At 41.1% G+C, this 23,849-nt stretch overlaps 2 long non-coding RNA genes across 2 annotated transcripts in view; both read right to left on the bottom strand.

Annotated features, from left to right (window-relative positions):
* The window catches only part of LOC149917615 (uncharacterized), a 43,557-nt gene extending 23,248 nt beyond the window's left edge, over positions 1–20,309 (bottom strand). Inside the window, exon 1 of the long non-coding RNA XR_016467938.1 lies at positions 20,016–20,309. This is a non-coding gene — a long non-coding RNA (uncharacterized LOC149917615). The remainder of the gene's footprint in view (positions 1–20,015) is intronic.
* Positions 1,030–2,873, bottom strand: LOC149917616 (uncharacterized). The gene is made up of 3 exons (XR_016467939.1): positions 2,641–2,873; positions 2,409–2,543; positions 1,030–1,656 (listed from the first exon to the last, which is right to left on the bottom strand). It is a non-coding gene; the product is annotated as an uncharacterized LOC149917616 (long non-coding RNA).
* Positions 20,310–23,849: the final 3,540 nt, after the last annotated feature.

The following is a 23,849-nucleotide window of genomic DNA, read 5'->3' as shown; positions in this document are numbered from 1 at the left end:
ACATCTACTTCCAAACAGTTCTTTCAAGAAAAGTGAAGCAAGCTTGAAAGGGAAGTAGGTCATCAGTTTGGGCATTGATGGAGGACTCAAAAGTTTTGGAATTGGTCTTTCAGTCTGCCATCCTTCCCTATAAACATGAGACAAGTCACTGGCCCACGCTGCCATCACTCTTTGCTCCTGTTCAACCTCCAGGCAGAAGCTACTGCTGCAGAGTTCAGGAGAATGTGATCACTGCAACCACTCTTTTAGGACAAACTTTCCTATAATCTCATTTAGTTTGTAGCCAGTGTTTTCAGTTGGATTTCCTTCCACCTTCTTAATATGTGTGTTTTTAAACTACCATAAAAAGAAATATTCTTGTTCCTGACCTTAAGGATTTCTTTCTATTCATTGCCAATTCTTTTTATTCATAATCAGCAAGCAATCTTCTTGAGATAATTAGCCTTCAAAAAGCATTGTCACAAAAAAGAAACAAGACCAAGGCCTAGATTTCTTTAATCATCTTAAATTCACGACTGCTCCTGGCCTTCAGGTGATCTTGGTCCAGAAACCACTGAGAGTCTGGGCCCAATAGCTCCTTGGGCTGTTCCAAGCCTGAGCACATGAGGATAAATCCATAAACTCTTCCTCCCTTTTAGCCCAGATGAAACCTGGGTTACCAGCCCTTAAGCCTTTACTTCTTCCATGATTTTATACCCTTGCTCAGACCCAGAAAGAAAGGATACAGCACAGAGAGCATAAATCATGGCAGTGCTCTATCTGCTCATCAAATCTGTATGTTTTCCTCCCAGATTCTTTAATTTCAATTGCCATGTATTAAAGCAAAATCTTCTTGGACAATGTATTTAGCTAAATTTTAGCTGATTTTTTTCCTCTCACAGAAGAAAAAGAAAAAGCCATTTCCGCTGCAAAGTCTCTGCAGAGTGAAATCTTCATGGGTAACTTCAATTTTTCATTGCCTATTTCGTGGTCAGATAAATGATAATTCATCAGGGAAAGATGGAATTTATAAGTCATTTATTAGCTCACTTGTTGTAGCATAGCAGTAATAATATATTAGCAGATACAAATTAATGAAAATTAGAAATATATTTATTTGCTTTGGTGAGGGAGAGAACCCATAATTAAATCTAGTAGGCTAATGAGTTCAAAGTAAATGGCTCAGCTATAGTACCTGTCAGTATGCATAGTCTTCAGATGTATGATGTGCTCTGGCTTAGATAACACTTAATGGGTAAGAAGTGAGCTTTGACCTTGCTGTTGGGGTGGACAAAGACCATGCTCACACAGTCGTGTAACAGATGACAAGTTTAAGCCACATTATCTTGATGTGTATTTGAGCTTCACCTCCTCATGGTGAAACACTGCTGTAGGTATGCCTGGTTACACTCTGTCATCCTCATCAGTGAAGGTGGAGAAGGAAGGAATTTTTGGTGACAAGTCACCGAAGCTGAACAGTTTCGATCTTCTTTCTCAGCTCATTCCCACCAAAAGGCCTGTCGTTACATGATCACACCACAGAGCACACCAGCTTCACACTTTCCTATTCTGTGGGAACACAATAAATTCCTTCTTTACGCCATTTGCAAGGTTCAAGTTGACCGGGATGTTCTAAGAGCTGAGCACATCCTGGTTATCACGGCTCATAGTCTTTTTCTAGGAGAGAACAGAGAATGGACTGGACATGAACGTTCACCTAAACATGACTTTCCTAAACACTGATGTAAAAGATCTTAAAGTCTGCCATACAATTTCCGTGTTGCTAAATGACTTTGTGAAGACAAATGAGCAGAACGATGGCTGTTGCAACTGAAAAGGTGGCAATCTGCAGTCGTCCATCACAACTCTGCAGCTCTAGCACAGCTGTACATAAGGGGTTACCATCACATCTGTTTACTTCAGTTCATCATTTAAAGGTTCAGCTTAAGTTACCGATGAAACCTGACTTCACATTTGCACAAACTCTTAAAATTATCACAGCTGGAGATACATCAGTTAAGTACACTGGATGAACATGTTTATCTTAAATCATTACAACTGGCTCCACAACTCTTCTAAACCTCCAGAACATAAAACATTTATCTGCTATCAGAGATGGTAGGAACTTCAGGCATTTAAAGTAGACTCTGCTCCTGGGAGATTGGTTGATATATTGGGAAAAGACATTGGTAAGGTTTGGTGTGTATTTGAACATTAAGGGATCTTGCATTTGTTTCATTTTAATTGTGTTGGTTATAAGAGTTTAATGGAAATGAAACCAAAATCAAAAGCACTTATCATTCATTTATCAATCCAGTAATCAGTGAAGATCCCCAGAATCACCATAAAGGCAGATCTGATGTCTAAACATGAATTTAGCCAGCTCTCTATAATCAGCCAAACTGGAAAGCATTGCCCTGTGTACTTACTTTCTCAAAGAAAAGTATTTCTTTACATGGTTCTTTGCTCTGCTCTGATTTGTACTGCTTACTTTCCCCAGAATCAGTTTTCTGGTCCATGGTTAAATATCTTAAACACTGGGCCACGGGCTGAGGGCAATGCACCTGCAAATCAACCAGAAGAATAGTAACACAGCAGTCCTGTAAACCCATCCCAGGTGAGCTTGGTGAGTGCAAGACTGGAGGGATTCACACTTGGTACCTATGAGTAATGTTGTTTGGGATAACACTGCAGGGAAAAAGACGCCTATTCATGGTGAGCTCTGAAGTCTGAGAACAGCTACCCCGCAGGGAATAGATGGAGAAACACTCTGTGCTGTAAGTTCCAGTATGCCCTGCTCCTGTGTGATAATTTCCTTATGGATTTAAGACCTTGTGTTGCTTCCTGTGCTGACATCCCTGCCAAACAGGGACAGCAGTGTGGGTGTCCAAGAAGACAGACAAATTTACACAACAGGTTGTTCTCCTCCATTGTGATACATGCTTTGCATCACAATTTTCCTCCTCCTCCACTGCTCCCAGCTGACAAAGGCTCCCCCTTAGCAAGCTGCAAAGCAGCCCCTGTTCAGGAATGTCATTACTAGAGGGGCTTTAAAATAAAGCAGGGCACACAAAAATGTGATGACTTGTCAAAAATGCAGGCTGCGAGGTGTTTAAGGCATGAATTTCCTCTTAATGAAGCCTCGCTGAGGGAATATTGCATTCAGCCTAGAGTGCGAGCGATGATGTATCACAAATTTATGGCTGTCCCCCAGCGTTTCCCAGAGTGAGGAAGGGGGCATGAAAATAGCCACACAAGTAAGGGGTTGTAAAATCACTGCCATTCAAGCGCTTGCTTGGCCCCAAGCCATATCTGTCAGGAGGTTTCACAGCATTGGGTTGCAACACAGCTCAGCAGGAGCACCGATTAGATGCAAAACTTGTGCTGATTTCCCACTTGGGTGGGTAGTCCACAGATGGTTTGGGTGGGTAGGAGGGGGACGTAAGACATTGCAGAGAGTTAAACATCATCGTGGGCTGCACTGAAAAGGGGCATGAAGGAATGCACTCTAACAGGTTGTCTGTCAGAAATTTGCCTCCCCCCATTCCCACTAGTCACATTAATTTCTTCTCCCTTAAAATAAATGGCCTGTTATTTCCACCTGGAACAAGACAGAAATAATTGATTCAGTAATGTGGGATGGGAAGTCTTCCCCTCCCTGCGTATGGACAAAACAATCGCAGTTTGAATAGGAAGTCAGTCACCATCTTTCATTGGACATGATGCATGGACATTTCAGGCATCCTTTAGTGTCCTTCACCATGGTGGCCTCAACTTGAGATAGGGAAAGACATATTTCTTTCCTTTACTTTATATCATCCCTCCACCTAATCCAATGAAGATACCTGTTTCAGAAAAGTGACTTCAACAAACACTCTTTTATGCTAAATATCCTCAGCCACCAGGTAGCTAAAAATATGGGAATTTCTATTACTTGAGTGAGCACGAATTAATTCATACAGGATTACTTCAGATTCTAGGCAGAGAAAGTCTGGAAGTGGTCAAGCTTATATCAGAAATACTGTTCATGTCTACAATGCTTGTACCTGGAGACAATCCTGAGATAGGACCACGACCTCTCTTCTGCTCCATGCTGTCCACATCACTCAGAGACATTCATTTTATTTTGACAACTGGTCTTAATGCTTATGTGGGTTCATGGAGCAGGAGAAACCCTGCATTTATGGAAAGAGAGGTTTAGAAGTGCTTATTTTGTCAGTCTTGAACACAAAGGATATGATCTGCAAGATACCTGGTGCTTTGGCATCATGCAGTAAGATATCGTGTCCATGTGTACCTCCTGGAATAATGCTTGAGAGAAAGATAGGACGCAGGACTCAGATGATATTAAAAAAAAGAGACCAAAGTGTGCAGGGTTCAGAAATCTTCCTTTCTGACTGCAGCCTCACCAGTGACTTCCATATGTGGGGTCAGAATCTGGATTAGAACTGATAAAAATGTGAGTGAACGGTTGGAGTGCAGGGACTGATTTTCTTTGGACTGCATTTTCTAAAGGTTTCATCTTCCTTCCCTCAGGAAGCAGAGGGCACACACTGGTCTATGCTCATCACCATCTGAAATCAGTAGAGTTGCAGTTGAGACAACTTCAGCCCCATAAAGCTAAAATTGGATGTTCATTACGTTTCTTTGACTACTACATAACCTTTCCCTCCAAGTCATTTATCGTTCTGTGGACAAAGCCATCTTGTGGTGCTTAGAAGTGTGAGACCATCATAGGAAATAGAGTTTATTGCAAAAAGGAGCACTGTATCTCTATTTTACCAGGAGGGATGCTGAGATACAGAAAGGTGAAGCAGGTCACACAGCAGGTCACAGGGATTAGAATTCATGTCTCTTGATTCTTAGTCCAAAACCTAATTTGGAGTAAAATTTGACCTGACAACTTCCTTTTAAGCCTGGAATTTTACAGACTATAAAAGTAAAGTGATCAGTTCTGACTAGAGCACCATACTGACATTAACAAATGAAAAAAGGGAGAAGAAAAGAAAAAAATAGCACAGAGCCATGCAAACTAATGGGTTGTTCTCAATTGAAAAAGAGAAAAATGGTGGCAAAGACAGCAATAACAACAGACCATAAATCTGCAAAATATTCTTGAGTGGAAATTGGACTACTATCTTTTTGGATTCCCAATCATTTGAAATCTTTTGCAGGTAATTTGAAACAGCTGACATTTTCCCTACATGAAAGAATAAACATTTAATTTGCACTGCCGATTTGGGAAGAAGAATTCTAATCCTATTTGCTCAGCCTCAGCAGAAGCACAGACGAATGCAAGGCCTTCTGTAATTACTGCCTTGTTGCTACACACGGCACAAGTAATTCAATTAGGAATCTTGATGGCAAGGCTCAGGCTAAAACAATACAAACCCAATATTTAGCAATTGGATTTCAAGTTCCATCTACTTTTTGGAGTCAGTTGTTCCAAGGTGGCAAAGGCCAATGGCACCTGCAGGTTGGTTTCCAGAGGCAGCTGGGGGTGATGGCTTCTATAGAGACAGGTTGGTGGACTCTCCTAGATGGGTGCCTGTCAGAATTAAAATCACCAGTATTTGGAAGCTACCAGACATTTCTTTAGTAATTTCTATGGGTTAGATGTGTTCCTGAGAAAAGCAAACCCTTTCTCTTCTGCAGGTGATCCTCATAGGGTAGGCCTACAGGCAAGATTTAGGCTGAATTCACAAAAAAACTACATAAATACTAGGACTTTAATTACATATTTCTTCTGCTCTTCTAACTCTTTTATGGCTTAATTTTTAATCACAGTATTTTGCTTATGACATGGTTTTGAGATGAGATGGGTATGGTTGGGCAGCAAAAATGATGAGAGCTTTAGAAAAAAATGACATGATCAAAGACAGGAGGAAACAGTTATTCATTCTAAAAGTGAAAATATGCAGGTAAAATTCAAGAACTGTCTTAAATATGTGAGGTGTTTCTGCAGAGAAGAAGAGAACAGGCCATATGTCACGGCTAGGATAAACAGAAGAATATTTCTTCCAAGGAAATAACTAAATAACCAAGGCAGAATTTCTTTATCCTACTGAAGGCAGTCACAGAAGTAATGGGGTCAAGGGCAGAATATGCTGTTCTGACACACACATCTAAATTGGGCCCAGTGAATCTTGCCTTGCAAGTGCCTTTGTATTTCGATTCACTACAAAGGAAGCCCAGAGTGTGCAAATTCATTTGTATATGTTTAAAGAACACAAGTCTACAGAAAGGTGAGATGTATTTTATCTTTGGAAAAATTTTCCTTAGTAGAAGGATATGTTGCTTTGGAGAAGGCATAAAGCCTTTTTTTTATTAGAGACTGAAATAGCAGTTACATAAATATGTGCCAGGGGTAAGATTTCTACACGTGCTTCTGCCCTTGGGCAAGATATGGGTTATTAACTGAGATCTCTTCCATGCCTTGGGTCTTCTCCCCACCTGTATACAAAGCTATGGACTCTGCTAAAGAAGAAAGTTAAGAGGTACTCCTCCAAAATAAGCAGAAATTACAGAGTTATGAGTAAAGATGTAGCCTGACATAATGGAGACCAGGACTTATTTGTTACATGGGCTCAATGAGCTATCAGAGACCTGATTCACCTACCTGCACACGGGGTGACTGGAGTCATTTTTAGATGTCTTAACTTGTCACCAGCTCCTGAAGGCCCTGTTGGCCCCATGTCCAATCTGTCAGTGATTTGTGCATGTGCAAAACACCTGAAGGAACCCAACCAAAACACCTGAAGGAACCCAACTGGCTGTTGCTATCTATGCCCAGCAGCTGAACTGACCCCCTAAGTTCCTTCTACAGCCACAGAACTTTGATTTCCACTGACCATTGCTCTCCACCTACTGTCGATCACTGCTGAAACTGCCTCTTGCTCTTCCCTGACTGCTGGTTTAAAAAAATTGTATCTTGCCCTGTGGCTGAGTTGGCAGATAAACAGCAAGCACACAAAACCATATATGCCCTTTTTATCCAGAATGGGTTATTTCTTCACAGAATCACAGAATGGCAAGGGTTGGAAGGGACCTCAAGGATCATGAATCTCCAACCCCCTGCCACGTGCAGGGTCATCAACCTCCTCATTTAATACTAGACCAGGCTACTTAGGGCCCCATCCAATCTGGCCTTGAACACCTCCAGGGATGGGGCATCCACAACCTCTCTGGGCAGCCTGTGCCAGCACCTCACCACTCTTTCTATAAAGAATTTCTCTCTGTAAAGAATTTCATTTCTTCGACAATGACAATTTCTGTTTGTTTCAGAACAAGCATGGAAAAACAAACAGGATCCATGTCTCAGATAAATGTCTGATCCCTGTTGCTTTTTCATTACCTGAAATCTTTCATTGGTCAGACATCCTCAGGATGTCACTGTCTCCATAGAAGCAAACCGGTGTCACCATGGAAGGCTGATGGCTGAATTCTGGTTTGGGATTTGCAGGAGTTTTAGGGGATAGCATCCATGTAGGTGACAACATGAGCAGTGAAAACCAAGGATCATAAGTCAAATAATACCTATGTGCAGTATAATTCATGATTCGTATTAATTAAAAGGCCAGCAGAATAGGCATCCATTTCCTTAGGTGTTGTGTAAAAATAATTTCTGCCCAGGATGATCATGCAATGTAAAGATAATGTGGAAGAATAGAACTGAAATAGGCTTATTGTGTTACACCATACAGGATACTGCAGCCTCTGCAGTAGAGGCCTGTTGAAACATAGCTTAGTGCTGTAATAACTTTAATAGACATATCTTTTAATAGAAGACCTTTAATAACATCTAATAATAAACACAGACTGGATCATATCCCCCAGGTAGCAGCACCAGCACCAGCCACCCACTTCTAGAGATTAAATCCAACTGTGGTACTGCCTGTATCTGCCTTACAGAACTGGAGTGAGGATGCATGGGGAATAGAAGCAGAAAGAAGAGTGATGAATTATTTAAAGTTTACTTTTAAATCAATTGTTTCACTTTTTCTTGTTGAAATAAAAAGCTCCCCAGAATTACTTCTTTGGTTGAGAATGATTTTATTCCATAGCTAGCCTAACCAGTGGGATTTTGTTTTCATTTAGGTGTCAGAGTATTATTTAAAGCAAAACAAAGAAATAAATACTTCATATCTAAAATGCTCCCAAAATATGGATTTAATGTTTCACGAACAATCATAGATGTGTGCACACATAAGGTAGACCCCATTTTCAAGGGGCTATTCAGCACTGCTCCTAAGCAACGTACCTATTCTGCTTGCTTTGTCTGATTGAAAGCATTTCACAACTTCGTTTCCCTTCTGGTGTAGGAGATATTTAAATAGATTTTGTTCCACTGACTGAGCTTATTTTAACGAGAACAACTTATTTTTGTTCACATTTCAGAGTGGTATGTGACTTAAATAGCAAATGACTATAGATAGAGTTGGCCTTCCATGTCCTACTGGTGTTCCAGGCTGTCTGTCCTGGCTAATGAGCATCCTTTCCTAAATCCCTTCACAAGTCCAGGCAACGATCCTACTCCACTGATTTGTTTTAATGGGTGTTTGAGATAATCTCTCTTCTTTAAGCAAACGACGGAGTATTTGCAGCTACTCAGACTCTGAATGGAGAATGCAAGTAGTATCAATTTTCCACTGTCATTACCATAAGCCGTTTTCAAAGTTTGGAAATGCTAATAAATAGAGCAATAAAGTGAGTAAAGGTGGGATTCATTTGATTTAGCTCTCAAGCTGAGCCAGCTGGGAGTAGGTTAGAACCCTCTGTTGCTTTGTTCCCCATATAGAGATCTGGAAAAGACAGTCTCAGACAAATGTAGGTGTTCAGGTTGACATTTAGAGTGACCTGTAGGCTAACACAGACACCTCTTTGGGAGCCAATGGCTGTAGTGGTTAGAGATTTAATCCAGCTCTCTAATGAGAGATGCCTAGCAAGGAAAAACTGTCAGTACATTGATACGGAGCTGGAAGAAATGACAGTGCTGAAGCCATTTGGATCAGCAGCTGAAAGTAAGGACATCTTAAATGCAATTGTCCATGCATACCTGGATAGCTCTAGTTCACATGGAGACACTGACCTACTTATACAACCAAAGGGAAGACTCAGGTCCATCTAGTGCCATGGAGTATCAACAAGACCTTCAGCTACTGCTCCAGAGAGCTGTGTCCTCTTTGAGTCCTGTGTCTTATCTGCCAGGCCTGTGCCAAAGACTCAGATGTTTTTTGGTACATCCAGTGGCCTTTGGGCATGGACAGGGAGCTGATTCATGCCCATTCTAGACTTCTGACAGAAAAAAATTGAACAGCATGGCCAGCTGCTTGCTCAAGTCACCCAAGGCAACACCACAAGAAGTGAGAAACTGAATTTAGGCTCCTTGGTTTCACAGTCTTGGCTAGAGCTGCTGATTCATCTTGCTTCTAGCTCTGTTGGGTCACATCTAAGCATGTATGCTGGGCCTGCCTGCTCCCCTTAAAGCCCAGGGCTTTTACATCCCATGCAGGGCACTTTGAACTAATTCCAAACACTTCAGAAAGAGACAGTGTTTCCTGTTTCTACAACCCAGCCGACTCCTTAATCCTTTTATCCAGCTGCTATTGTGCCAACTTGTCCTTATGTTCCTGTTTGACCTCATCTTTATTCTTTCATCCACGTGCTTCATTCCAACACCCTGTACAAGGCATGTGCTTGCAACTCCATGAAACAGAGCTACGTGGTTTATAGGGAAAGAAACTATTGAGCAAGTGTGCATAAACACATGCACACACAAACACATGCCCCAGGTCAGGCTCTTCCTGTTGCTTCACTTCTTCCATTCCCCAACCAACTGTGACACTGAACAAGTCACTTAACCTCTCGCTATCTGAGTTTACCCAGCCGTAAAATGGGGATAAAAATACTTCACCTACCTCAAGCAGGACATGTGGTTTAATTTCTTCATGTTTTCAAAGTGCTTTGAGTTCCTGAGCTGGACATGAATTGGCTTACTTTTTTTTCAAATGACTAATGTTCGTGGTGTCTAATTTGATGTATATTAAACTGGTCCTACTTGTGCTTGCTTGGTTGCTCCAGCACCAGGACTTAGGGGACCTTAGTCAAATTATTTTTCTTTGAATTGGGGAATGATCATCTAGTTTCAAACCCCCTGCTACGTGCATGATCTCCAACTCATGTGGCCCAGAGCCACATCCAGCCTGGCCTTGAATGCCTGCAGGGATGGGGCATCCACAACCTCCTTGGACAAAATGTTGTTGTACAGCTAGATGATCTAAATTTCACTGACGTAGAGTTAACATTAGGCACATTCAGATTCAACTGAATTCCTTATTTTTTATAATTTGGGATATTAACCTCTGAAATAATTTCCCAACAGAGCAGTGAGCTTTGCATCATCTAAATCTTAGAAATCAAAGCCCTTCTGAAAGTAATGACCCAGCCCAGACATAAGATTTTAGAGACACTGTGTAGATCATCAAGGAAAAATCTCAGATCTGAACCTTCTTACTTCCTGCTGAGCAAGTGCAATGACTCTGTAACAGCACCCTCTCCCACTTCCCACCTTTTTTCCAGGCAGAACTATTCATGATTATGTGAGTAAACTCATATTTTTTCTTATGATGACCCCTGATAAAGTATGTGGGGGTTAAGATGGTTAGCCATCTTAAGCAGGTTAAGATGAGATATAAGAAGCATCAGACTAAAGGGAATCTTTCCCTCCTGGACACATAATAATACGGTTCTCCATCATTTACCAAAACATAGAACTGGCTGAACTCCTTGTTTTTCATCTGTTCTTCCCATTTTTTCCTTAACAGCTGCTTTGTGTTCCATGTATTTTGGAGGCTATTGCAAATACATTTCTTTTTTTCTTTTTATTTTTTTCCCTCCTTTTTTTTCTTTCACTGTTTGCTTCATAGTTTTTCTCACTTCTTCTCTCCCCCACTTCTTCCATTCACATTTGTGTTACAGTGCCCTAACAGAAAATCAGTCACTCCGTGCCAAAGACAACATACATCACCCAGTGACTGCTCCTTCTGCTTCCACCCGTGACCTTTAGAAACAAAATAGCCAAACACAAACAAAAAGAGATAAGGGCTCATTCTGGACACGGCATTTTTATTTGCTTCAGGTGTGATTTATAAAGCTGTCACTGAGTTCTGCTGGCAGCTGCGGATGCAGTAGGAAAAGTTGTTTCTGTACCCCATATAAATGCTGATGGGAAATGATTTAACTCTTTGGCTGCTCCAGGTGCTGTGTGTGTGACACTTATTTGGGTCTCTGTCTTGAAGAGAAGGTTTCAAAAAGATGGCAGTTGAGGAGGTCCCACAGTAGATGTGGTCATAAGATAAGGGGGTATCACCCATGTCAGCTCTCCAGAGCTCTGCCTCTCTTCTTGTACATTACAGCTGCATTTGAAACTAGATGATAATGCAGGATTTAAGCCCTCATTTCTGTCTGACTGGGATACAGGGGAAAACAGACTTTTTTCTGATTTTGCTAAATCAGAAAGAGCTTAAGCATCTCAGGTAATCTCTTTGTGCCCCAGTTTCTCCATTGCTGTCACAAAGATACACAAAGATCATCCCATGCTTTTGAGATCCCAGTAGGTTTGTTTTTTTGTACAGGGCAGATCCTGCTGCAGTCTGACCTCCCTTGCAGGGACAGGGATGAGAGGTGAAGAGGACAGCAGAGCCTGTAGGAGCCTCTGTGCTACATGGACAGGGCATGGAAGGATCTGTAACAGAACTCATTTAGTGCATCATTTGTGCTGTGACCAGAGGCATCTTTCCAGGTACCACAGCATGGGTGACTCTAAAAAATATCATAGTTCAAATCACCTGTTTTAGCACCTAAATGCATACTTTCACTTTGGTCCAGTCATGTGCTCTCCACTTCCCCAACTTCAACCTCCTTTTCCTGCTGCAAGTTTCCTTATTAGAGCAGTTACTCACACATGAAGGCATATGAGCTAAAAGTGCAGCTCTGTCATGAACGTCTACAAACACGTGTCTGTTAGCTAAATCCTTCACTATGCTATCTGCCAGTATAATCACTTTCCTCCTACATTAATTCTCCCTGTACATGAAGATGTTAATCCTTCCTCTCATTTTATATAGAACTTAGTGCCGTGAATATTGCATTTAGTGTCATGATCATAGAATCCTAGAATCACAGAATCATTATGGTTGGAAAGGACCACAGAGATCCCCGAGTCCAACTTCAGCCCATCCCCACCATGCTCACTGACCATGACCCTCAATGCCACATCTCCATGGTTCTGGAACACCTCCAAGGATGATGACTCCACCACCTCCACCATCTCCCTGCTGAGAAACCTTGGACCACATCTTCTGGGCCAGACAGACACATTCAAATCCCAGACAGAGTAAAGCAGAAGATTTATCAGGCACCAAGCAGCTTATCTATCCCAGAGCCCCAAACTTCACATTGACAACAGAATCATAGAATCATAGAATTGCTCAGGTTGGAAAAGACCTTCAAGATCAGAGGACACAGCTTATCTCCTCCCATTAATAATATGCATGGACTATTCCCATCAGTTCCCCTTGATTTCTTTTTCTCCAGCATTTTCTCAAGTGCATGAAGCTCACTTACTCTCCCCAGTCTTTGCAAGTGATACAAATGAGCCTGAGCACTACCCCAGAGTGCAGGTTAGTATTTCTGACTCCCCTGCCCCCTTACCGCTGTTCATTTGAGGGGTGACTGTAGTTAGAAAGTGGCCTTTAGGTTGTTTTTTCAGACATTATTACACTGTCAAGGCGAGGTGTAAGGCAAGGCTGTTGAAGAAAGAGATTTGACAAGTGAATGTGTTTTAACAGGCAACACAAATTAGTCGATTTAAAAACAAGGCGGAATTGTAAATGCTTTAGGGACTCGGCCCTGCAAATGCTGGTGTCCATAGGCCCTCAAAAGTATAATTAAATCAGGAGTTGATTGACTGAAGAAAAATAGAACGTCAGCAATGAAAGCAATTATAGAAAACAGCAACTCCTTTGCATTACTGCTCTGTTTCATTTTCAGGCTTGGAAACTTCACTGAGGTATGATCTTTGGCCTAACTTCTCTGGAGCCAAGAGCAAAACCTCTCTTTGGCTTCAACACAACCAAGATCTAGGCCCAAAATAAGATCAATGCTAGGAATGGCACTGATGGTGCAGATTTGCAAAGGATTCCCATGGAAAATCTTCCTCTAGATCATGGTGCAAATCCATAAATTTTCAGCCCTGAGTTGGCCTTAGTTGTGATAATGCAATCTTGACTGCTGCACGAGAGTCATCCTGGGAAAATGTCACCTAAATCAGGTCCCAGGTTCATGCTTCTCCAGTCAAACTCTCATTGCATGTCCTGGAACTTTGCTTGCTCTTTCTTTCTTCAGAGTACAGTCCACAGAACTTGGACGAGAGAGAGAAGAGGTGGCCTTCTTCATATGGATGGCACATCTTCATGGATGGCACATCTCATCTCTACATCCTTAGGGCATAACCTCTTGTGCCAGCCTCTTGCTCATCACTTGAACCATAGAGAGTTCTCTTAACACAGATAAGATAGTAGCTGGGTCTGGACACATTGTTCAGAATGGGCTTTGTAGCTTAGACAAAACTCCCAGAGAAAACTTTTCCTTTAGGGAGCTGGCAAGAACAGTCCTGACCCCAACTGCAGCCTGTAGCTGGCTTGCTTCAAAACTTCCCTGAAAAAATAAATAAGAGGTTCTCTCCAAATTCATTGAGAGAAAGTACCCCAAACGTGTTTATTGACAGTGGCTCTTTTCCCTTCCAGATAGGGTTGGAAGGAACTTCTACCTTTGGAATCTGACCAGCATCTGAGACACAGCATTAGAAACACAGCTGGGCAACTCCCAAACATCATCTCTTGGGTCTCTCTTTTATTCTTTTTACTCCCCCTCTTTCCCCTTTGAAAAGCACTATACAGACCATATCATTCTCAGCATTTTGGTGCAGAGGCATGTTAAGCCAATAGCATGCAGTTGAGCATTTGGAGAGCAGAAAGAATCAAAACACTTGCCAACAGTCTTGTGTGTTGAACTGTATTGTAAATACTCCTCAAAACACTGGAAAGTTGTTATCGTTACGCTTAATTTATAAATGCAGAATGAATCACTGAAGAACATTTAGCAGGTTCATAGTAGACAGACATCTCTTGGGAGATATTCCGCAGTCACAAGACCTCACATTATTTGTTGCATGGAGTTTATTGAAATTATCTATTTCGAGCTTGGGAAAAATACCCTTGTAAATCTTGCTGTGACCTCAGAAGATCTTTCTTCCCACCCATTCCTTTCTAACTCCAACCAGTGTCTTAAAGCTCTTGTTAAGGAGAGGATTTAGCAGAGGGTTGATGGAGTTAGGTAGTATGGTTAGGTTGTGGTTGGGCTTAATGATCTTTAAGGTCTTTTCCAACCAATTCAATGATTCTATGATTCTATGACATGTAGAAGTGCCTGTACCATCTTCTCCTATTAACAAACCCAGGAAGGGCTTCAAAGAACCTCCAGTTTGTGAGACACGATGAATGCCATGTGATGCTGTTGGCAGATCTTAGAAGATGCACATACGCTGACAGGAATTTTTGTTTTCCATTTTAATTAAGAGACAGAGTTTAAAAAAAAAAAAAAAAAAAAAAAAAAAAAAACCAGCCACAAGGAGCTATTAAACCAAATTGCTATCAACCTTCAGCCCATCTGGGTTACTGACAGCTTCCATTTGCAAAAAGTGTTTCTGGTAGAAAAATAAAGCTCTAGGGCCAGGCCTGGCAAAATCTCAGTCTCCTCTGAGAGGTGCTAAATGTCCTCAGATCCCCACGGAGACACTTGCTAATGTTGTAAGGTTATTACAGGATAAATGAGGGCACAGCTTGGGCAACTTGCCCAACTGAGGAAAAAAATAATAATACTTTTGACAGTGTGTGTGGCTTTGATCAAAAGAGCTGACCCTCCTGACCCAGATCCAAAGCCAGGATGGTTGGTTACAGAGTCTATGAATGCAGTCCTAAAGAGTGCTTGCATTTTAGCTCTTATAGCTGATGGTCCTGCTGGTTTTAGGTGCCTAAATTCAACACTGAGATACCACTAATACTCACAGAGCTCCTTCTCAGCCTCACACATGGTGGGCAGTTGCATTTCATCCAACCACTTAAACCTAACAAACTGATAGCATTTCTTTTGACACAGAACAGTGTGCAGGAAGCAAAACCTTACCACCTGCCTGGTTGATATGGTTGGCATAAGCACCAAGTCCCAAGAGAGAAACAGCAATAGGGTCATGAATTAACCTCTGCATGGAGGATGCCAACCTCTGGACAGTAGCTAGATGCTATGTGTTGGAATTGCAATTAAGATCTTCTTCTAGGGATCAAGGACTAGGGATGATCATAACTGAGGGACCAAGGACTAGAGTAAGAAGTGCTAGAAAAAATGTAGGATATAAATAAACTCTTTTTCTAGGGCAGCAAATCTGCTACTTGAGAAGGAGTAATTTGGTAAGTGATGTATATGCTGCATGGTGAGCCCTTCACTGAGATGGTAGAGAAGATCTGAATGTGCACAGGACAGCCATCATGTTAACACTAAGATATATGAGGTCTTTCAGGAGACACCTTCTGTGCTTTGGAGCCCAATTTTTTAAGTTGTCTTCCACATCTGAAAGACTTATGAAAAGTGTGAAGACCTATTCACTTGTCAGTGTAGATTGAAATTTGGGCAGCATCCAGCAACTGTCTGCAATGTAGATGTACATGTACACCATGAAACTCCAGTGAAGCTACCAGTTAAGAGAGAAACCACCTTTTCCTCTTTGAGGATTCAGGCCTTGAGAAAACATTACCAGCCATCTTATATGTTAATAGTGGAGACAAATACAGATGTCTCCTCCAGCCACTCAGCACAGCACTGTTGGCATAAGTAAGGCACCTGGCTTTGCTTTTCAAGGATTTGGGGTGTTCCTGTGCATTTTGCTGAAAGTGGTATCCTCAGTCTCCTCCAAAGAAACTATTAGATAACAACTGTACCAGACAAGACAGACATTTCACTAAGCATCACTATTGTGCCAATATGACTTCATCAGAAGGACTGTAATATACAAGACAGGAATGAGTCTTGGTCCATATTTTTTAAAGCCAGATCTAAAAACTGTTCCATTGCCTTCAGAAGTGGCCACCACCAATGCCACCTATGAACTTGGTCAAATACTGTGACATTTCGAAGCCAAAGCAACATTTAAACTGAATGTCTTAGAAATTGCTAGTTTTTTTCAACATGATATGCAGAAATGAACTAATGCCTAGCACTAGATTTACATGATTGCCCTCTTCTGGGGTGTCTCAGAACAGCTCACCCATCCTCAATGCCTGACAGCATCCAGTTGAGCAGCAAAGGTTATGCAGAAGGCAAAGGAAAAGCCAAGAGGACCAGCAGAACACTTCTCCTTTATATCTTACCTAGGACAAGAGTTCCATAGACCTTCTCTCTGCTTCACTTCCCAAGGCACATGTTTTCATTTTTCCATTGCAGAGGTCTTACATTTACTCCATAGCATCAAGGATGGCTGTGTGACCAATACTGGCAACTGTGGGGCTGCGCTGTGAACCTGGGAGAACTGAACACTGAACACTGGGCAGCAGGCATGGACTCTGCTTTCACTTATTGCACATAAATACAAAACCAAATAGCCTCTCTTTCTATGGGACCCAGCTTGTATCTATTGGACTGAAAGTCTCCAAAACCTGGAAAGCCCTTGGCTTGATGGTTTTACCCATGACTGATAAGTGTGTTGCCATCTTGCAGCCAAATATCTTCTTTGGTGTGTTTTCTATTATTTTTTTTTTTGTCCCTTTCTGGCAGCAATGCTATATGCTCTATGCACAAGCACACATAAAGAGTCTCAAGCATAAATTCTTGTAACGTAATCCTTGTATTTAATATTACAACTTTACCTTATGTCTCTTGTATTTTTTTTTTTCCTAACAAACAGCCCAGCAATAAAAAATCAGCTGTTGGCTGCAGGACAAAGACATGAGGACATGAGAAGGAGTTTTGTAATGAAATGCAGATCCTTGAGTCACTCCATCCTCATCTACTGTGTTGTGGCAAGTAGGATGATCCTTCCTACCTCAATGCAAAGCTGACACCAGGTGTATGAGAAAGCCAAGAAATCCTGGTTACTTGCAACTGGTTTTAAGAGTCTTATAGGATTTTTACTGTCAGAGGGGAAAGTTTATGGGAGAAGCATTGTGAATTAAGCACAGAGAGAAACACATTGCACTTTTTGGGCCTTTTTTAACCAATTTTCCCCTGAGTATTCCTGAAAGAGAGGTCAGATACAAGTAAATATGTGTGCAAATAATAGGATGGGATGGGATGGGCTGGGATAGGGTAGGGGTAGGTAGGGGAGGGTAGGGGAGGAGAGGACGGAGAGGAGAGGAGAGGAGAGGAGAGGAGAGGAGAGGAGAGGAGAGGAGAGGAGAGGAGAGGAGAGGAGAGGAGAGGAGAGGAGAGGAGAGGAGAGGAGAGGAGAGGAGAGGAGAGGAGAGGAGAGGAGAGGAGAGGAGAGGAGAGGAGAGGAGAGGAGAGGAGAGGATGTTTTGCAGAAAATTGGGAAGAGAGGTAGTAGAAAGTGTTTTTACTAAGAGGTTTGTATTTGGTACCACAGTGACTCATAAGAGCGATGAGGTCTTAGGAACAGTTTAATTCTTGACTCCAAAACTTAAAATGCAGTTTTGAGCATTTCTATATTCCTTACTAGGAACACAGCTGGAGCCTATCTCTGAGTATAAACCAATATCCCTCATTCTTGAGCAGTAGGAGACATTTCATAAGCTGGCCATGATTTGGTATAACTCCAGTGAAGTTATTTTTCATTAACATACAGGACAAAATCAAAAACACTGAATCTGAAGCAACAAAAAATTGAAAGAAGTTGATATCTAGCCAAGCTTTACGATTGGTGCATGTAGTAAAGGAGAGTGTGCAGTAGTGTAATGCACTTGCAGAAGCAGCTGAAAAGGGTGTGAAGGGCATGAAGGTTTTCATTATCTTATGAAGCTGTAATCATTACCCACTGTGAATAGGGACTTCACAGCACAGGACAGCTGCTGGGTTAAAGAAACAAATACTGACCACAGTTTCTACAGTTTACTACTCATATTTGCCCAGAACAAAGCAGATAGTATCTTATCTGAAGTTCTGTCTCCTACAACTGAAGCTGGAAGCACTGGGAGGGCTTTTTAGTGCAAAAATGAACTAGGCATTCACTGACACAACTCTGTGTGTGTACATACATTTCACTGCAAAAATACATATGCATATAGTGAAGACAAAGGAAGTGAGCACTACAAGAATAGTCCCTCATTTGCAAAAATTGGAAGTAAATATAACTGTATTATACTAAACTATGTGTATGCAACCAGATATCTTCAGCACTGAAAATTTTATCAAAACCAAAGAATATGAAATTGAAAGAAGTGAACTCAGCTCGTAGGCTGTTACATAGGATCTGCTGAGTGACTTCCTCCTTTCACAAAATTGCTTCACCTTTAAATTGACAATTAAATTGAAGTCATGAGGAATAGAGTTTGCTGATTTTCTTCAGTTACTGCAGAACAGAGGGTTTTCATTAGAGCAAAACATGATTCCACCAATTTTTTTTTTCTTCAAACACCTTCATCACAGTCTGAACGGATCTCTTAAACTGTTTGTTCCCGTTGCCAGTGCAACAGTAATTGTAGCTTCTCTTATACAAGAGCAAATCTGGTGAGCAAACTGCAAAACCAATATTTATTTAGCGTTTAATCAAGCTCGTTAAATTATCCAGAACCTGCCAAGTTCAGAGCACAATTTGAGCTCCGCACTCATCCGCCACCACCATCCACCTGATGTTGGATGGGAGCTGAACATGTTGATAGAACACCACGGCCATTAGGATTTTGTGGTGGTCATTTATCATAGTAAATGAGTAGGAGTTGCTTTTTCTATTTTCCACGCACTATTAGGCCAGGGGTGTTTGTGTTCCATGGATCTCAATCTGAGTAAATACACTTGCAAAATTGATTTCAATTGAGCTGTAATGGTTTCAGCCCAGATTTCAAGCCAGACATGATCAGCCTGTGTAATCCCAATGGGGACATCACAACTTGATTTAGAACTATTATGACTTATTTTCTGAAAATCACATTCTAACACCTTTGTTCATGTTGCATAAAAGCTAAGTGGGAGAATAATTTTCCCTTGATGTTCAATCCATGTTGAGATGAAACCAAAACTAAGAAAAATCAAACAGAAAGAGAAATAATACAAAACAACAGAGGGTACCTGTCTAAAAGGAGACAATAGGTTAGAAGACAAAGCTGACAAATAAGTCAAAACATTCTTAAATAGCATTACTATACTTCTCAAACAGTCAAGAACTGAATTCTTTGTCCAACCTACACATGTCAATGTTTGTAGGGAGCTTCTAAGAACAGAAGGTTTTAAAAGGTTAGAAAGCAGGTGTCCAGCTTATTCTGAAAGGAGAACAAAAGAATGAGGTTTGCTTTTTTTTTTTTGGAAATCTCTTCCTGACATGTTTTATCATGGTTCTATTCAGATGTTACAAATTTATCTGTGCTTTAAAGTGTAAGAGCACCTCGACATGGTACCAGTTACCTAGGAAAATATACCAAATATCTCTTCAGAAGAGATCCACAATCAAGTCAGCACATCTAGATGGGTTGAATCTTTTTGTTTTAAAGAACTGGAGTTCCACTCGAAGCCTCAGTCCTTAGCTTTGTGTTGGGAAGGGTACAGATGCTTAGAAGAAAATCCTTTCAATCCAGTGGAATGAACTTATGTTCTCTTAGTGGAATGAGATTGTAGGTTTGATCTAACACCTGTCTGGGAAAATTCAAAGAAAATTCCCTAAAATAGACATTATACAGACATAGATGGAGGCAATTCACACCCACAAGATTTTTCTCTCTTTGAAGACCAAGATGTGGAAGAAAGTCAAAGTGCCTTACCTTAACATGACACAGCAATGTTGGATCAGATCTCACATCTCTGCTTGCTGCAGGTGTCGTCATGCCCAGCAGGCAACTAATAAGCATGGTCTATAGAGCCTTGAATTCCCACATTCCTCAACCTCACATCTCATAATTTTCCCTGCAGAGTTCCCATGGTCTGAAAAAAGGCAGACAGCGCAGGCATCTCCCAAAATCTGACTTGGGCTGCTCCCTCCCTGCTGACTCATAAACAGGAATTGCACTCATTCCTAGGTGACTCCTCAACAGCCCTCTCACACAGGCTTACGATCAGCTGCAGGAGCTTTTATTTTCTTGTGGTCAACCACTCTTCTCTGAAAAGTCCCTGGAGGAAGCATTATATTTCCTCATACAGGCTTTGAACCTCTGGATTAACACGAGCACTTCCTGCACAGAAGGAATTTGTTCTGCAGCCTTGGGGAAACACTGGGTTAAAACGAATGAGTGAAATCTGACAGCAAGAGGTCGTTTCCAGTTTCCCTCACCCTAGCAGCCTTCAGGATTTGCCTCCTTCCAGGCTTAGGTCTTGATTCAGGATGAGCTAAGTTCTTTGCAAGGTTTCTGCCCTACAGAAGATGCAAGTCTGCTTGAATTTCTTCACTGAGGTCTTTGTTGTCCTAAAGAACCTTGCAGTTATCTGACAGAAGAGATCAGCTTTTACAAAGGAGTTTCTTTGAGGTGAATTACTGCCTTAAAATGTTCAATTTCCATGTTTCTATTTTTCAGTGTGTCATTATGCATCAAGCATACTTACTGAATGGGAAATATCAGTCCACAACCAAGCAGAATCTGAAAAATACTGTGTTTGCATTTAAGCACTGTACTCAAGTATTCTTCAGAATATATGATTTTTGAAAAATAAGTTGAAATGAAGTCTTTCCAAACTATGCATTATCCCTTGATTAGTTCAGAATTTAGGAGAGTAGATCCGATCACATGTCTTCAGGACAGGTTCTCTGTGGTCCAAATTGGAGGGTCAAGATAAAGAGCATGACTGTGGCAGTGCAACTGAGATCCCAGTGGTTGCTCCTTTCTTTATAACTACTTTACCCAGAAGGATTTGATTCATACTCCGGAGATGCAGTTTCCCCCTTTTTGCCATTAGTGTTCATTCCTTCAGGTCAGTAAAACGCAGTTCCATGGGTTTTGTTGCCTATTATTATCATGTGGAAATGTTCAGTCATTGTCTTATTGTACATAAAGACATTCTTAGTATTAGATCTGAACTTTTAAGCCAAACAGAACCTAATGGACAGGCATCTTCCTTCAAATGCCACAGAGCAATCCCATGGCGAAGTTTGTAATTATTAGGCTCCCTGGTTTCATTTTTTGATTATGTTATTTCTGTCATATGCCTGGAGGCATACAAGGCCAGGCTGGATGTGGCTCTGGGCAGCCTGGTCTCGTGGTTCACAACCCTGTCCACAGCAGCAGGATTGAAACTAGATGATCATTATGGTCCTTTTCAAACCAGGCTATTCTATGATTCTATGATTTCTGTCATCTTCTGAATTAAATATTTGAGCAAAAGAGCAAGATGTTCTCTATAATGAAATTAGTCTGATGTAGAAAATGCCCAGCATTTGGTGAAAGCCAATTTAAACTGAACAGACTATTCAGATTCGAATAGTCTCTGAACTGAGTTTTCCAGGAAAATAAACCTGGAAAATGTGATTTTTTTTCTGCTGGAGGATGTGTGGGTTGGGTTCCCTCACAAAATTGATGGAGTCATTTCCTTCCTGATTCATCATACTGCACCTTTGTGCTACCTCTATATGGATGGACGTCTTGCTCCAGGATTAAGCATGTAGTTTGGATACCTGAAGATCCTTTGATCACATGGGGAAAATTCTGTCTATTTTGTGAAGAGGTAAAGAAATACTGACAACGGGGGCAACTAAGATCTCATTCTGCCTGAGTTTTGAGTTACAGACAACCATTTTAATCACAGAGTGTCTAAGTGGTCTGGAAATTCTGGACTCTGTTCAGAGACAAAGCAAATGATTGAGTTTGTGACGGATGTAAACCTAGATTTAGAAAAGAATCCAGCCTGATTTATAGCTGGGATCCTACCTTCATTTCAGAGAAAATTCACTGCAGTGGAATTTTTGAGCACTTCTCTCAACTGTTCACACAGACTACTTAATAAGAAAGTTTCCATTCCATTTTCTTTCTGCATTTTGAATCGATCAGGTTAGGAATAGGTTGAAAGTATAGAAAAAAAAGGGGGGAAAGCAACTACTTTGTGCTATCCCAGAAGCACAACCAGTGTACAAGAATTGCAGAGGATGACTACTCTTCTGCTCAGGCCATTGATCTGGATGCCAGGTGAGATTCAGGTTCATGCTGAATTCTTATAGACCACATCAAGTCATTAATTCCTTGCACTACCACTCCTTCTCCAAAAGACATCCAAGCAGACCTACTTTTGTCCTTGCATGCGGAGAACATCCCTTGCAGAGCAGCTGAGAGTGGGGCTGAGGGTTTTCAGGAGCAAATTAGGTCACTGAAGAAAGAAAAAGAGCCTGAAACTGGGATTTTACATTCCATTGGCAACACTTCATAAATTTCTCTCTCTCTCTCTCTCTCCCTCTCAGTTGCATGTTCGGGAAATGAGGAACGATGGAATTTGTGGATTAGAATTCACTGAGAATTTTTGGCTAACATATTTTCCTAGAAAGAGCCCCAATTCACCAAGCTGCAGTTGTTTCCTTCAGGTTCTTAATAAATAAATACCAACATGCATAAACACATAAATAAATAAATGTGTATTGAAATTGTTGTATACAGCTTTGAGTTTCTTTGAGGGAAATGTTTTATTTTTGCTTTGTAATAGCTCTTGCTTTTGCATTGCTTATTACTCTATTTTTATATTATTTCCATTATTAAAAGGACCTAAAGCATGAAAAATATCTCAAAAGACCAATGGTGAATTCTTCATGGATTACTGTCTGCAAGAATTATCAAGTTTTGATGGTAAAACTTCTGAAATCTGAAATTCTCACAGGACAAAAGGAGGTTTCACAATCAGTTCTGTTTCGATATGATTATTATTTTGTTTTTTGTGTGTCTGGCGGGTGAAGGAGTGGATTTTATGTAAATCTGATTGAAAAGTATGTTTGCTGGATCTGGCCACATCCTGTGTTTTTTGTCCCACAGCAAATCCAGAGTGACTCAAATAATCTTCATGGCTTTGCAAAGTCTGCTGAAATAAACAAGAGGAGAATAATTTGTCATGATATGCCTAGAACACAAACAAGTTTAGATGTCACATCATATCCATTTCTGAACTTGTTACCCAGTGTTGGGAAGCTCACCAAATTTTGCCTGCAAAGTCTATGAAAAAAAGTGGTTACTATGTAAGTTTATTAATGACTGTCTCCATATTGGGAAGAACCAATTCTCCCAGACTGCAGGAGAACAAACAGGAACAGAGTGGGTAAGGATTAAACAGAAAGGCAGTGCAGGAAGAATTTTCTTTGAGGGCTTTGAGCATTCATTCCCTAATGGTACAGCCGCTGCCCGACCTGTCTGCCATAATTCAGCAACTATTTCTATTGCATATGATCCTCAAGTTGACAAGGACTTCTGAAGTGAAAGGTCTACAAGGATGGTCTTCACTTCTTCCTGTCTTCTACTCCAAAGTCCACGTACCAAGCTCAAATTGCCCTCACCTTGTTGGTATCAGAAAAACACATTAAGAATGGACACTCCGTTTGTCATGTATGAGCATTTCTGGGACAAAACTTCTTTGACAAAAAGCACCAGGCAAAGAGAGAGAGCAGAGAAAGGAAGAAGTCTTTAAATTTTGAT

This window comes from Phasianus colchicus, chromosome 6 (genome assembly GCF_987193195.1).
Source record: "Phasianus colchicus chromosome 6, bPhaCol1.hap1.1, whole genome shotgun sequence".
NCBI lineage: Eukaryota > Metazoa > Chordata > Aves > Galliformes > Phasianidae > Phasianus > Phasianus colchicus.
The sequence above is the reverse complement of the archived record's forward strand: the minus strand, read 5'-3'. Positions and strand labels throughout refer to the sequence as shown.